Below are 13,582 nucleotides of genomic sequence, written 5' to 3'. Positions count from 1 at the left end.
TATTTCAATTTGTAATTTGGAAGGTGTTTTTGTAAAAAAATAATTTCGAATTATGAAATTCATAATAAAATTTTGTATTTCACATTTTAGAATTCAAAATGTAATAATTTGTTAGATTCCATTCCGAATTGTAGAATACAATTTTGTATTTCGAGTTTTGTAATGCATAATTTATTGTATAAAAAAAAACTCATTGTAATTATCAAATGCAATGGTAACTTCTATTTGTTTGTGTAGAAGTGAAACATTAATTATGGAGAAGGAATGGGAAGTTTGGAGCAAAATATCATATGAAGTTGATAAAATGTTTGAAATGTACAACAAGTTAATGAATTATGTTGATAGTTAAAGGGTGGTAAAAAATTCAAAATTGCCAAATTCATATTACTTTTTAATCCATTTAAATGGATTTATCTTAAATCCAAATCCATATATTTTTGGATTTTAAGTCCAATCCATTTAATTGGATATGGATTTGATACATTTTTGGATTATCCAAAATGAATTTTTGGTTGGATTTTGACTTGACCCCGTCCTATGTTGAGGCGAGTCAATCTAGGCCCAAGTCGAGCAAAATCAGTCGGGGTCCATATCGAGCCAAGTTGGTCCGGGTGCCGATTCAGTCCGAGCTAAAGTCAAGCTATCGGTCTTGACAAAACTCGAGCCAAATCGACCCAGGCAAAAGTCGAGCAAAGACGACCCAGGCCAAAGTCAACTTGAGTAAACACTAGCCCAAGTCAAGTTGGGTCGGTTAGAGCCCAAGTCAAGTCAGACCCAAGTCGAGTTGGCCCAGGCCCATGTCGAGCTGAGAAGGTCGGGCCAATCTTTCGCCGAGTTGGTTTTGGTTGATGTCGAGCTGAGTCGGCCCGGGTTGATGTCGAGCGGAGTTGGCCCAGGCCGATGTTGAGCGGAGTCGGCCCATGTCGATGTCAAGTCGAGTCAACCCCAGCCAATGTCGAGCCGAATCGACCCGGGCAAATGTCAAGCTAAGTTGGGCAAGTCCCATGTTGAATCGAGTTGGTTCGGGCCCATGTCAAGCAGATTTGGCTCGAGCCAATGTTGAGCCCCAGGACGATGTCGAGCCGAGTTGGTTCAGACCCATGTCGAGTCGAGTTGGCCCGGGCCCATTTATAGTCCAATCGACCCGAGTCGATGTCGAGCCTGCTAGAATGTATGACTTTAAACTAGAGGGGGGTGAATGGTTTAAAAAGGGTTTTCGCAAACTTTTTGAGATGGAATGAAATTCTTTGCAAGAAACCAGATTTTGGAATTCAGTTTGCCAAGAACAAAGCTCAAAACAAAAAAGCACTAGAAAAACAATCGGTTGTTTCATAGAAACAATCGGTTGTTTATACCAGTAAAAATAACAACAACTGAAATTAAAGAGTTTAAGGGAGAGAGAAATGCACAAACAGTTTATACTGGTTCACTCTTAACCCAATAGCTACATCCAGTTTCCCAGAAACCACTGGGGAATCCACTAGGTAATCAAATCCAGATTACATACAAACACCACCAAAGAAGTGACGTTGATCCCCTCAAGACACACACTTCCTTTGGCTCAGCATACACTTCACCAAGAATGTTGATCTTGACAACCTCAAGAGCACACAACCATTCTTGGCTTTACAACACCAGAATGTACACAAATCTTTATAACGAATTACACTGTTACAGAATCAACTGAAATCAACACAGAGTAATCCTATTCCACTTCTCTCTTGAATAACCAAAGCTCAAAGCTAAAACTCAAATGCTTGAAAACTCTTTGAAAAACTCAAATTTGTTTTTCTTTTTTGTTGTTTGTTATAAAACATTAACAAACTATTTATAGTATTCAAATCTTGGTCAAAACATTTAAAGCAAGAGCGTATTCAGTTATGAAATTTGTACCGGTACGGGGGAGAGATCGGGACCCACCCGGCTGCCCGATGCCGTGTCAGCCTGACCGAGACCATGAGAACCTGGCCAAAACCTTTGAAGACTTGGCCGACCGGCCGGGGGCCGAAACCTTTGAAGACTTGTGCCGAGAGGCCGAAGCCTTTGAAGACTTGTGCCGAGAGGCCGAAGCCTTTGAAGACTTATGCCGACAGGCCGAGACCTTAGAAGGCTTGGCCGAAACCGCCAAAGACCACAGGGATTTGGCCGATGGCAGACCCGCACCGTGGGAATTTGGCCGATGGCCGAACCCCATTACAATTAACGCTCAGACCGAGATCAGTGAAGCTAATCCATCATCAAGAATTAGGTAATGCAACCCTAAGCGGTATCCACCTCGATAAACGGGCCCAACAAGGTAGGCCCACTAGAATAATATAAATAGCACGCATTTCAAGGAGTAAGGTATGTCATTATTACTGTTCACCTACCTGAGAGCTAACCACCCGCTTTACTGACTTGAGCGTCGGAGTGCCTTCGCAGGTACCCCCACCATCCGGTGTTCACCCGACGACCGAGTCCCGAGTGCCGAAAGATAAGCAGAAGGAAGAGAAGGATCCCAGTTTATCACTCAGCCACCTGCCCGACCGAAGGAAGGAGAAGAAGACATCAACAGTTCTCTAGGTCCCATCTCCCTAGCAGGAACAATTGGCGCCCACCGTGGGGCCGAGGGAAACTAGCTGAAGGAAAAAAGTAGATGGTTTCGACAAGAAGCATGGAAAGAATGACTGAAGCCGACCAAACAATGTTGCTGCTGTCTCTCCAGAGGGAGATGGCCGAGATGCGAAGGAAGGCCGAGGAGGCCGCTCAGAAAAATGAGCAAGAGCTGCTAGTTCTCCGCAGGGAGAACGAGGATATGAGAAAGAAGCTGGGGGAGGGAGGACCCTCTGTCATACCGACGAACGTGGTCGGCAAGTCCTATACCTCTCCCCCCAACCCCAACCCGGATGTGGCCGAGGGGACGAGAGGCCGACCCCCTCCCCGCGAGACTGAAATGGGTGACGAGTCGTGCCTAATCAGATCCACCCGGCCGACCCTGACGGCCGACCCGAACCGCCGTCACCCCTTTACAAACAACATCATCGAAGTCCCACTTCCTGAGAAGTGGAAGGGTTTCAACCGAGACCGATACGACGGGTCGACCGACCCGGACGAGCATATGGACGCCTACACCACCCATATGAGTCTCTACACCTCGGACGATGCCGTCTTGTGCCGAGTGTTCCCCACATCCTTGAAGGGTGCAGCCCTTAGCTGGTTCACCAAGCTCTCACCCAACTCCATCGACAGCTTTGCCACGCTCGTCGCAAAGTTCGAAACACAGTTCGCGACCAGTGTCAGAAGTAATAATTGTCCCTAAGGACGGATATCGATCCCACAAAGAACAGTGAATCATTGAGTACAATATTCGCTAAATATAACAACAGAACAATAAAAAAGAGTGTAAAGTGATTATGTTGGCACTGATCAATAAGAAAACAAACAAAGAATTAGTTGCTTCAATTGGAAAAATTGGGATTAAGTTTCATCTCTCTCACTCTCATGTATTTTGATTAGCATGTTAATATTAAGTTCTTTAATTGAAATTGATGCCCGTATAAAAATCATTTATATCGATTCCTCGCATATAAAATCCTTAAGAATGTTCCCTAACTATCGATCCCTCGCATACTTATAAGAACAACTTAGAACGAAGCTCAGACGTTTAATAGCAATTAACATTTCAAGTCTATTCCTAACACTCAAATATGTTAAGTATTGTTGTTTAGGTCCGAACCCTAAAAATACCTCCCGGTCAGATTTAAGATTCTCAATTTGTCACGGAGAATTAAAAGTAAAACAACAATACCAATAATCAATCAAGAACTGAATATTAATATATAAAATATCACCTCAATACATAAGAGTTTGAGCAGATTACTCCCAATCCCAAAGGGTAGAATTAGCCACGCATACTTCTATCACCTTCCATTCTCCCAATTGGGTTACAATTCACTCTATGGTGTTTTCCTCTCAATCTGGCACACTAAGGTTGAGCCTTTAGCCCATTGATGCCCGTATAAAAATCATTTATATCGATTCCTCGCATATAAAATCCTTAAGAATGTTCCCTAACTATCGATCCCTCGCATACTTATAAGAACAACTTAGAACGAAGCTCAGACGTTTAATAGCAATTAACATTTCAAGTCTATTCCTAGCACTCAAATATGTTAAGTATTGTTGTTTAGGTCCGAACCCTAAAAATACCTCCCGGTCAGATTTAAGATTCTCAATTTGTCACGGAGAATTAAAAGTAAAACAACAATACCAATAATCAATCAAGAACTGAATATTAATATATAAAATATCACCTCAATACATAAGAGTTTGAGCAGATTACTCCCAATCCCAAAGGGTAGAATTAGCCACGCATACTTCTATCACCTTCCATTCTCCCAATTGGGTTACAATTCACTCTATGGTGTTTTCCTCTCAATCTGGCACACTAAGGTTGAGCCTTTAGCCCTCTATTTATCCTAGTTTTCTAGGGTTAGGTTGTTTATTGTGTCGCGCTAATGGGCTAAATGATAAAACATAAAAAAGGCCCAATCTTTCTTTGCATCTTTTCCATTCTGGGACCTTCTATCTTTATCTTTTTAGCTCAAATCATTCATCTTTAATCCAAATCTCCAATCTTCCTTAGAAATCTGCAATTAACACCAAATTTGGGAATAAAATACTCTTATTCAAATAAAGATCATAAAAAATGTAAAAAGGTATAAATTCATAAATTAGGGATTATTTTATATGTAAATTAGCAATAAATTCTCATAAGTGCCTATATTTTAATATGAAATATTACTGAAATTAGACACTTATCACTCTCCCCAACTTAGAATCTTGCTTGTCCTCAAGCAAAGTAAATGAATATATTTGAATTTAAATATCAAACAGCTTAATTCACTAAACAACAGATCAAATTAGAAACTTATGATGCTTCCAAATTCAAATATAGAAAATTATAGACACAATCAATTTCCAGGATCAAATCAAAACAATTAAATGACAATTCATCAAGGAATATCTTCTCATATGCTCACGGGTAAGTGTTTCTCTATATTTTCACTGAATCATAACAAATCACAGTTGCTTTTCATTTCATCTTCAAATCACAAACATATTAGAAACATGAATCTTGAGGTCTTTTCCAGGGTTCTAATGAGGTTGGGCTTCCAAAAAATATTGGTTTTTCTTAGATAACAAAATGCACATATTAAAGAAGAAGAACATATCTACAATTCAATTATAGAGAACATATATGTTATCTAATTACCACTTTCTTTCGATGTCACATTTTCCCTCATTTTCTTTCTGACTTTTCATGATTTTCATGAAATTTTTCTATCTTTCTTTTCTATTTATTTTTATTCTTCTGTTCCTTTTTTTTTCTTTTCAATAATAGGAAAAGATTCTTCCTATTTTCAACTTTTTGACTTTCACAATCAGAACCAACCATTCCCTTTTCTATATGTATTGCATCTATGTTCTCCTTCCTTAAACATGCTAAAGGGTAGGAAATTATATCAATAAAGGTTAAGGTGCAATATTAACAAAAAAATTCTTGGCCCAAAGGGGATAAAATAAATGGAATTCTAATATAAAGGTTGGCTTTTTGGCCCTGGCTCCTAATTAACACAAACAAATGCCTCAATCATCTTCATGCTCTTTTATGATGCAACAAAAATAAAAATTAAGCAACCACAACTGTCAATTCATCAGTAAAACTCTCAAAACTGTTTAAGGTTCACACACTCACTTGGTTTAATTGGTCTCATTTCTTTTTGTCTTGTCATTATCTGTCCTAATCAATTATCCTGTTAAATTTTCATGTATCATAATTTTAACTACATTTGAATATGGATTCAATCATATTTTCTTTTCTAACCTGTGTCTAATTCATCTCACTATTTAATATTTAAACACAAATTCTTTTTTCCACAATTCAAAATTAATATTCTAGTTCTTTTTTATTTGAAAAAAAAAATAAACAAATTAAAACTGAAATTTATTCAAGAAAGATAATTCAAGACTTAAAACGAACAAACTAACAAAACATGAAATTTATTCAAAATAAGCAATATAAACAAACTAAACAAATAAGAAAATAAACAGAAAACAAAATAACCGAAAAATAAAATAGATAAAATAAGACAAAATTCAAATAACTGAAAAGAAAAGAGAATTAGAAAGATAAAACCATATTTTTGCCCAATCCTCTCTTCTTAAGAAATCATCCAGCTTTTTGTTAAGATCTTTATCTACAGTCTTTGCTTCATTTGTTGGATCTGCCCCCTAAATAATAAAACTTGTCCCCAGGTCAAAATACATAACATAGGTTGGGTTTCCCTTGAAATTCTCCATGGTTTACCAGTTGGTCTTATTTGATAGAAGTGATTGGCTAGACAGAATTTCCTAGCCACTTCATTATTAAAACCATATGTTCTCCCTCAACTGGTGATAGGTACCGTCATCATCATCTCTCAGTCTTTTCTAACTTCTCTCCTTGCTTCTTTTTTCTTTATTTTTAACTTCTATTCTTCTGGGTTGTCTTCTCAATTGTATAAAAACTTGTTTTCTTAATATCATAAGACAACTCAAGCAAAGATTAGTATAACAAGTAAATAGTTTTTTTTTTTTTAAAAAAAATGAAATAAAGAAGACAGAAAATTTAAAATAACAAGAGAAAGAGAAATAAATAGTAAATGAAAAACAAAACAAGAAAAACAAAAACTTACTTAAATAAAAACTAAAAAATAAATAAAATAATAAAACTATAATTTTTAACAAAAAGAAAAATAAAATAAATAAAAACAAGAATAATATATAAAAACTAAAAATATACAAAATAAACGAAATTAAATAACTAACTAAGAAAACTAAAACAAAATATATAGATAAAAAAAACAACTTGCGTAAAATAAAAACTAAGAATGAAATCAAAGAAAATAATAAAACTAAAAATAAAAATAAAAATAAAATAAAATAAAATAAATAACTGTTAAAAAAATGAAACAAAAATAAAACAGAAACTAATAGTAATAAATAATAAATAAATAAGAACTACGTAAACTCTAAATAAACAACTTAAGCTAAACGTAAAAATAAAATATGATCAAACAAAATCCAAATCAAAATAAAATAAAAATATAATAAATACAAAAATAAAATAAAATAATTACAGTAAAAAAAAAACTACGTAAACAATATAAAAACAAAAAAAAGTAAAGAATAAAATAAAAAAAAATATAACAAAATAAAATCAAAACAAAATAAAATAATTACAGTAAAAAAAACTACGTAAACAATATAAAAACAAAAGAAGTAAAAAAAAAAAAATATATAACAAAACAAAATCAAAATAAAAGAAATAAAGTAAACAAATAAAAAAAAAACTTAAAATAAATTAACATAAAAAACAGTTTTACAAAAATAAAAATAAACATATTCACATCTAAAAAAAAAAACTTTGTACGTATTCAAAACTAGAGAAAAAAACAAAATCTTTACAAAATAATAAAAAAATCTAGAAAACAAAAAAACAAAATTATTCACATCTAAAAAGAAAAACAAAATATTTACAAAAATATTCAAATTAAAAAAAATAAAAACTAAAAAAAAATTATTCACATAAAAAAAAATAGTTAGTATATTCACAATATTTAGGAAATTATACTCAACAAATCAAACCTGTCCCCGGCAACGGCGCCAAAAACTTGATGATTTTTTACGGCAAGTGCACCGCGTTTGTCAGAAGTAATAATTGTCCCTAAGGACGGATATCGATCCCACAAAGAACAGTGAATCATTGAGTACAATATTCGCTAAATATAACAACAGAACAATAAAAAAGAGTGTAAAGTGATTATGTTGGCACTGATCAATAAGAAAACAAACAAAGAATTAGTTGCTTCAATTGGAAAAATTGGGATTAAGTTTCATCTCTCTCACTCTCATGTATTTTGATTAGCATGTTAATATTAAGTTCTTTAATTGAAATTGATGCCCGTATAAAAATCATTTATATCGATTCCTCGCATATAAAATCCTTAAGAATGTTCCCTAACTATCGATCCCTCGCATACTTATAAGAACAACTTAGAACGAAGCTCAGACGTTTAATAGCAATTAACATTTCAAGTCTATTCCTAGCACTCAAATATGTTAAGTATTGTTGTTTAGGTCCGAACCCTAAAAATACCTCCCGGTCAGATTTAAGATTCTCAATTTGTCACGGAGAATTAAAAGTAAAACAACAATACCAATAATCAATCAAGAACTGAATATTAATATATAAAATATCACCTCAATACATAAGAGTTTGAGCAGATTACTCCCAATCCCAAAGGGTAGAATTAGCCACGCATACTTCTATCACCTTCCATTCTCCCAATTGGGTTACAATTCACTCTATGGTGTTTTCCTCTCAATCTGGCACACTAAGGTTGAGCCTTTAGCCCTCTATTTATCCTAGTTTTCTAGGGTTAGGTTGTTTATTGTGTCGCGCTAATGGGCTAAATGATAAAACATAAAAAAAGGCCCAATCTTTCTTTGCATCTTTTCCATTCTGGGACCTTCTATCTTTATCTTTTTAGCTCAAATCATTCATCTTTAATCCAAATCTCCAATCTTCCTTAGAAATCTGCAATTAACACCAAATTTGGGAATAAAATACTCTTATTCAAATAAAGATCATAAAAAATGTAAAAAGGTATAAATTCATAAATTAGGGATTATTTTATATGTAAATTAGCAATAAATTCTCATAAGTGCCTATATTTTAATATGAAATATTACTGAAATTAGACACTTATCAACCAGTGCATGCAACCGGCCGACAGCCTGGATGAGCTGAGAAAGAGAGCCGCTAAGTACATGCAGCTGGAGGAACTAAGAGAGTTCCGCAACCAGGCCCGTGCCGAGGCCGGCGGAGAAAGGAAGGAAGAAAAGGATCGCCAGGCGCGGCCGACACAGAGAACTGATCGGCGACGGGAGAATCGAGACCGACCGATTCGATTCTCGAGATACACGCCGTTGACGGCTGAGAGAGGGAGGATCTTGGACGAGGCCCTCAACGCCGAGTTGATCCCTCCCCCAAGGAAGGTAGCCAACCCAAATAATGCCGACCGGAGAAAGCAGTGTCGGTACCATCAAAACACCGGACACTCGACCGACGAGTGTCAGGCCCTCAAGGATAAGATCGAGGAACTTATCCAGGCTGGGCATCTCCGCCATTTCGTCAGGAATGGCCGAGACCCACCCGGCCGGGCGGATCCACCCAGGCGGACGAGGTCACCCCAGCGCGGCCGAGAAAACCAAAATAACAGAGGCGATCGGTTACCCGCAAGGGCCGACCCCCCTCGAAAGGACGATCCCCCAAGGGAGGGCGATAGGAGAGGTAACCGAGAGGTTATCAACACCATAGCCGGCGGTTTCGCCGGGGGAGGAAGCACAAACAACGCCCGGAAGAAGCACCTCCGGGCGGTACACCAGGTAAACGCCGTGGCGTTCCGACCAAGGATGCCACCCATCACGTTCACGGACGAAGACTTTAAAGGCGTGGACTACCGCCAGCAAGACGACCCGATGGTGATAGCGGTCGACATAGATCGATTCACCATAAGGAAGACCCTCGTGGACCAAGGAAGTTCGGTAGATATCCTCTACTGGAAAACTTTCAAGGCCATGAGAATGACCGAGGCCGAGATGATGCTATATGACGACCACGTGGTAGGGTTCTCGGGCGAGAGAGTGGGTACCAAGGGATATATCGACTTGTACACCACCTTCGGAGAGGGGAAGAACACCAGGACCATCAAAATCCGGTACCTGGTCATCGACGCCAACACCTCCTACAACATCCTCCTCGGCCGACCATCCATCAACCGGCTGATGGCCATAGTATCAACCCCCCACCTCGCAATGAAATTCCCTTCAAAGACAGGAGACATTCTCATAGTCCACGTGGACCAGAAAGAAGCACGAGAGTGCTACGTCGAGAGCCTCCGGGTGGAGCCTCTAAGGGCAGACACCTCTCCCCTTCGGGCGAGAAAGTCCTCCCGAAAGGACCGCTCCCCCAGGAAGGACCGGCTGAGAGAGGCCCAGCCAACCGTGGCACTAGTAGACCTTGATCCCCGGGCAACCGAGGATAGGCTAGAGGCAAGAGAGGAGCTGAGGAGGGTCCCCCTCCTCGACGAAGAGCACAGCACGGCTGTAGGGACAGCCTTGGCGGCGGCCGAGGCCGAGGTCATGCACGCCGCGCTAAAAAAGAATGTCGACATGTTCGCATGGACGCCGGCCGACATGCCGGGAGTCAGCCCGGATGTCATCACCCATCGGCTGTCCATATTCAAGGAAGCCCGCCCGATCTCCCAAAAGAAGAGGGACTTGGGCGACGAAAAACGACTCGCGGCGAAGGAGGAGGCCGGAAAGCTCCTCTCGGCCGGATTCATAAGGGAGGCCCGATACACGACATGGCTGGCCAACGTCGTCATGGTTACCAAGCCACGGTAACTGGAGGATGTGCGTCGACTACAGAAACATCAACAGCGCATGCCCGAAGGACACCTACCCCCTCCCGAACATTGACCGCCTGGTGGATGGGGCGGCCGGCCACAAAATTATGAGCTTCCTGGATGCTTACTCTGGCTATAACCAGATAAGCATGCACCCGCGGGACAAGGAGAAGACGGTCTTCATGACGGCCGATGCCAACTACCACTACGAGGTCATGCCGTTCGGCCTCAAGAACGCCGGGGCGACCTACCAGCGCCTCATGGACAAAATTTTCAAGGGTCTGATAGGCCGGGCGGTAGAAGTCTATGTGGACGACATAGTCGTGAAGTCCGACTCGTTCGAGCAACATCTGAAGGATCTGGACGAGGTCTTCAAGGCCCTTAGGGGAGTCAACATGAAACTCAACCCCGAAAAATGTACCTTCGGGGTGGAGGGAGGAAAGTTCCTAGGCTTCATGCTCACCCACCGAGGGATAGAGGCCAACCCCGACAAATGTCAGGCCATACTCAGCATGAGAAACCCGAACACCGTGAAGGAGGTACAGCAACTCCTAGGACGGCTGACCGCCCTCTCTCGGTTTGTCCCCCGCTTGGCCGAGAGGACGAGGCCGATCGTTCAGTTGCTCCGAAAAGGTAAAAAATTCGTCTGGGACGACCAATGCGAGGAAATCTTCAAAAAATTCAAAGAGTTCCTCGCGTCTCCGGCCGTCATCCAGAAGCCGAGACCCGACATCCCAATCCTGGTATATCTAGCAGTCTCGGAAGAAGCAGTCAGCGCTGCCCTAGTACAGGAAGCCGAGGGCGAGGAGCGACCCATATACTTTGTCAGCCGAACCCTCCACTCGGCCGAGACCCGATATCAGATGATTGAGAAGGTGGCCCTCGCACTCGTCCTCACGGCAAGACGGATGCGCCCCTACTTCCAAAATCACTCCATAATTGTAAGAACCGACTACCCTATTTTTAAAATTTTATCTAAACCGGACCTTGCAGGGAGAATGATAGGATGGTCGGTCGAACTCTCCGAGTTCGACATACGTTATCAGCCGAGGGGCGCCATCAAGTCTCAATGCTTGGCCAACTTCTCGGCCGAGCTGACACCACAGCCCACCCTCTCGGCCGGTTGGACTCTCTACGTGGACGGCTCCTCAAATAAAACAGCGTGTGGAGCGGGAGTCGTCCTGGAGGGGCCGGGCGATCTCCTCTTGGAACAAGCCCTCCAGTTCGGATTTCGGGCGACCAACAACCAGGCCGAGTACGAGGCCTTGCTGGCCGGGCTGAACCTAGCCTACGACATGGGAGCGCGCGAGGTTGCATGCAAAAGCGACTCCCAGGTGATGGTCGGCCAAGTTAATGGAGATTTCGAGGTTAAAGAACCTTTGCTGCAGCGATACTACCACGCGGCCAAAAACAGCATCGCCCGCTTCAGCAAAGCACCCTTGCAACACATACCGAGGGAGGACAACAAGAGGGCCGACATCCTGTCCAAGCTCTCGGTCACCAAAAAGAAGAGCCATCAGAGGTCGGTCATACAAATATGGCTGAGACACCCAACTGTGACGGAGGCTGAGGCCGAGTGTCTAGCTGTAGAAGAAGAGGCTGAGACCGACAGTTGGATGACACCCGTCATCCAATACCTGACAGACGGCACGTGCACGGCCGACCAAGAGAAGGCGATGAAGCAACAATGCGCCCGGTACACCATGATCAACGAAGATTTGTATCGGAGAGGCTACTCAACCCCCCTGTTAAAATGCATAACCAGCAAAAGGGCCAAGTATATCCTGGCCGAGATCCATGAAGGAGTCTGCGGAAATCATGCCAGGGCGAGAACTATGGCCGCCAAGGTCTTGAGAGCCGGCTACTACTGGCCGACCGTACAGGGCGACTGTGCTGAATATGTGAAGAAATGCGCCAAGTGCCAAGAATTCAGCCCCTTCCTCCACACCAGGCCGGAAGAACTGCATAGCATCATCTCCCCGTGGCCGTTCGCCATATGGGGGATGGACATTATCGGTCCATTCTCCCCTGGGAAGGGGCAGACCAAATTCCTCCTGGTGGGAGTCGACTACTTCACAAAATGGATCGAGGCCGAGCCCCTCGCCTCCATCTCGGCGAAGAACGTACAAAACTTCGTATGGAAGAGCATTGTCTGCCGATTCGGCGTCCCACACACAATAGTGACAGACAACGGCCGACAATTCATCGACCGAGGCCTACAATCCTTCTATGACGACTTGGGCATCAAGTCCATCACGGCCTCGGTAGAACACCCACAAACCAATGGGCAAGCCGAGGCCGCCAACAAAGTCATACTCAACGAGCTGAAGAAGCGGCTGGGCAAAGCAAAGGGCCGATGGACCGAGGAACTGATCGAGGTACTTTGGGCGTACAGGTGCACCCCCCAAACTACCACACAGGAAATACCCTACAGCCTGACGTACGGAACCGAGGCCATGATCCCGGTAGAGGTGGCCGAGCCCACCATACGACGGCAAATGTTCGATCTCACCCTAAACGAGGAAAGCCTAGCGGTCAACCTTGACTTGGTAAGTGAGCTTCGTGACAAAAGCAAGATTCGGGAGGCTGCCTGCAAAGCCCGGGCGTCCAGACGGTACAACACCAAAGTCCGGCCGAGAGGTTTCCAGAAGGGCGATCTTGTCTGGAGAATGCGCAGCGACGCAAGAAAAAACGAAGGGAAGTTCTCATCCAACTGGGAGGGGCCTTTCCGAGTCCGAGAAGTCGCACAAGGAGGAGCCTATCACCTAGAATGGCTTTCAGGAAAAATTGTACCAAGGACGTGGAATGCCACGCACCTCAAATTCTATTACAGCTAAAATGAATAAAATCACGCACTCTTTCCTCACCCAACCAGGGAGGTTTTAACGAGGCGTTTTCATCAAAAGTGTTGGAAATATCCTACCGAAAGTATTGGCCGAACGCCCGCTTGCTCGATTAACATCGCAAGTGCCGGCCAACCGAACGCCCGCTTGCTCGATTAACATCGCAAGTGCCGGCCTGCCGAAAGCCCGCTTGCTCGATTAACATCGCAAGTGCCGGCCTACCGAACGCCCGCTTGCTCGAATAAC

The sequence above is a fragment of the Phaseolus vulgaris genome, chromosome 7 (genome assembly GCF_000499845.2).
Source record: "Phaseolus vulgaris cultivar G19833 chromosome 7, P. vulgaris v2.0, whole genome shotgun sequence".
In the NCBI taxonomy this organism is placed as follows: Eukaryota; Viridiplantae; Streptophyta; class Magnoliopsida; order Fabales; family Fabaceae; genus Phaseolus; species Phaseolus vulgaris.
The sequence above is the reverse complement of the archived record's forward strand: the minus strand, read 5'-3'. Positions refer to the sequence as shown.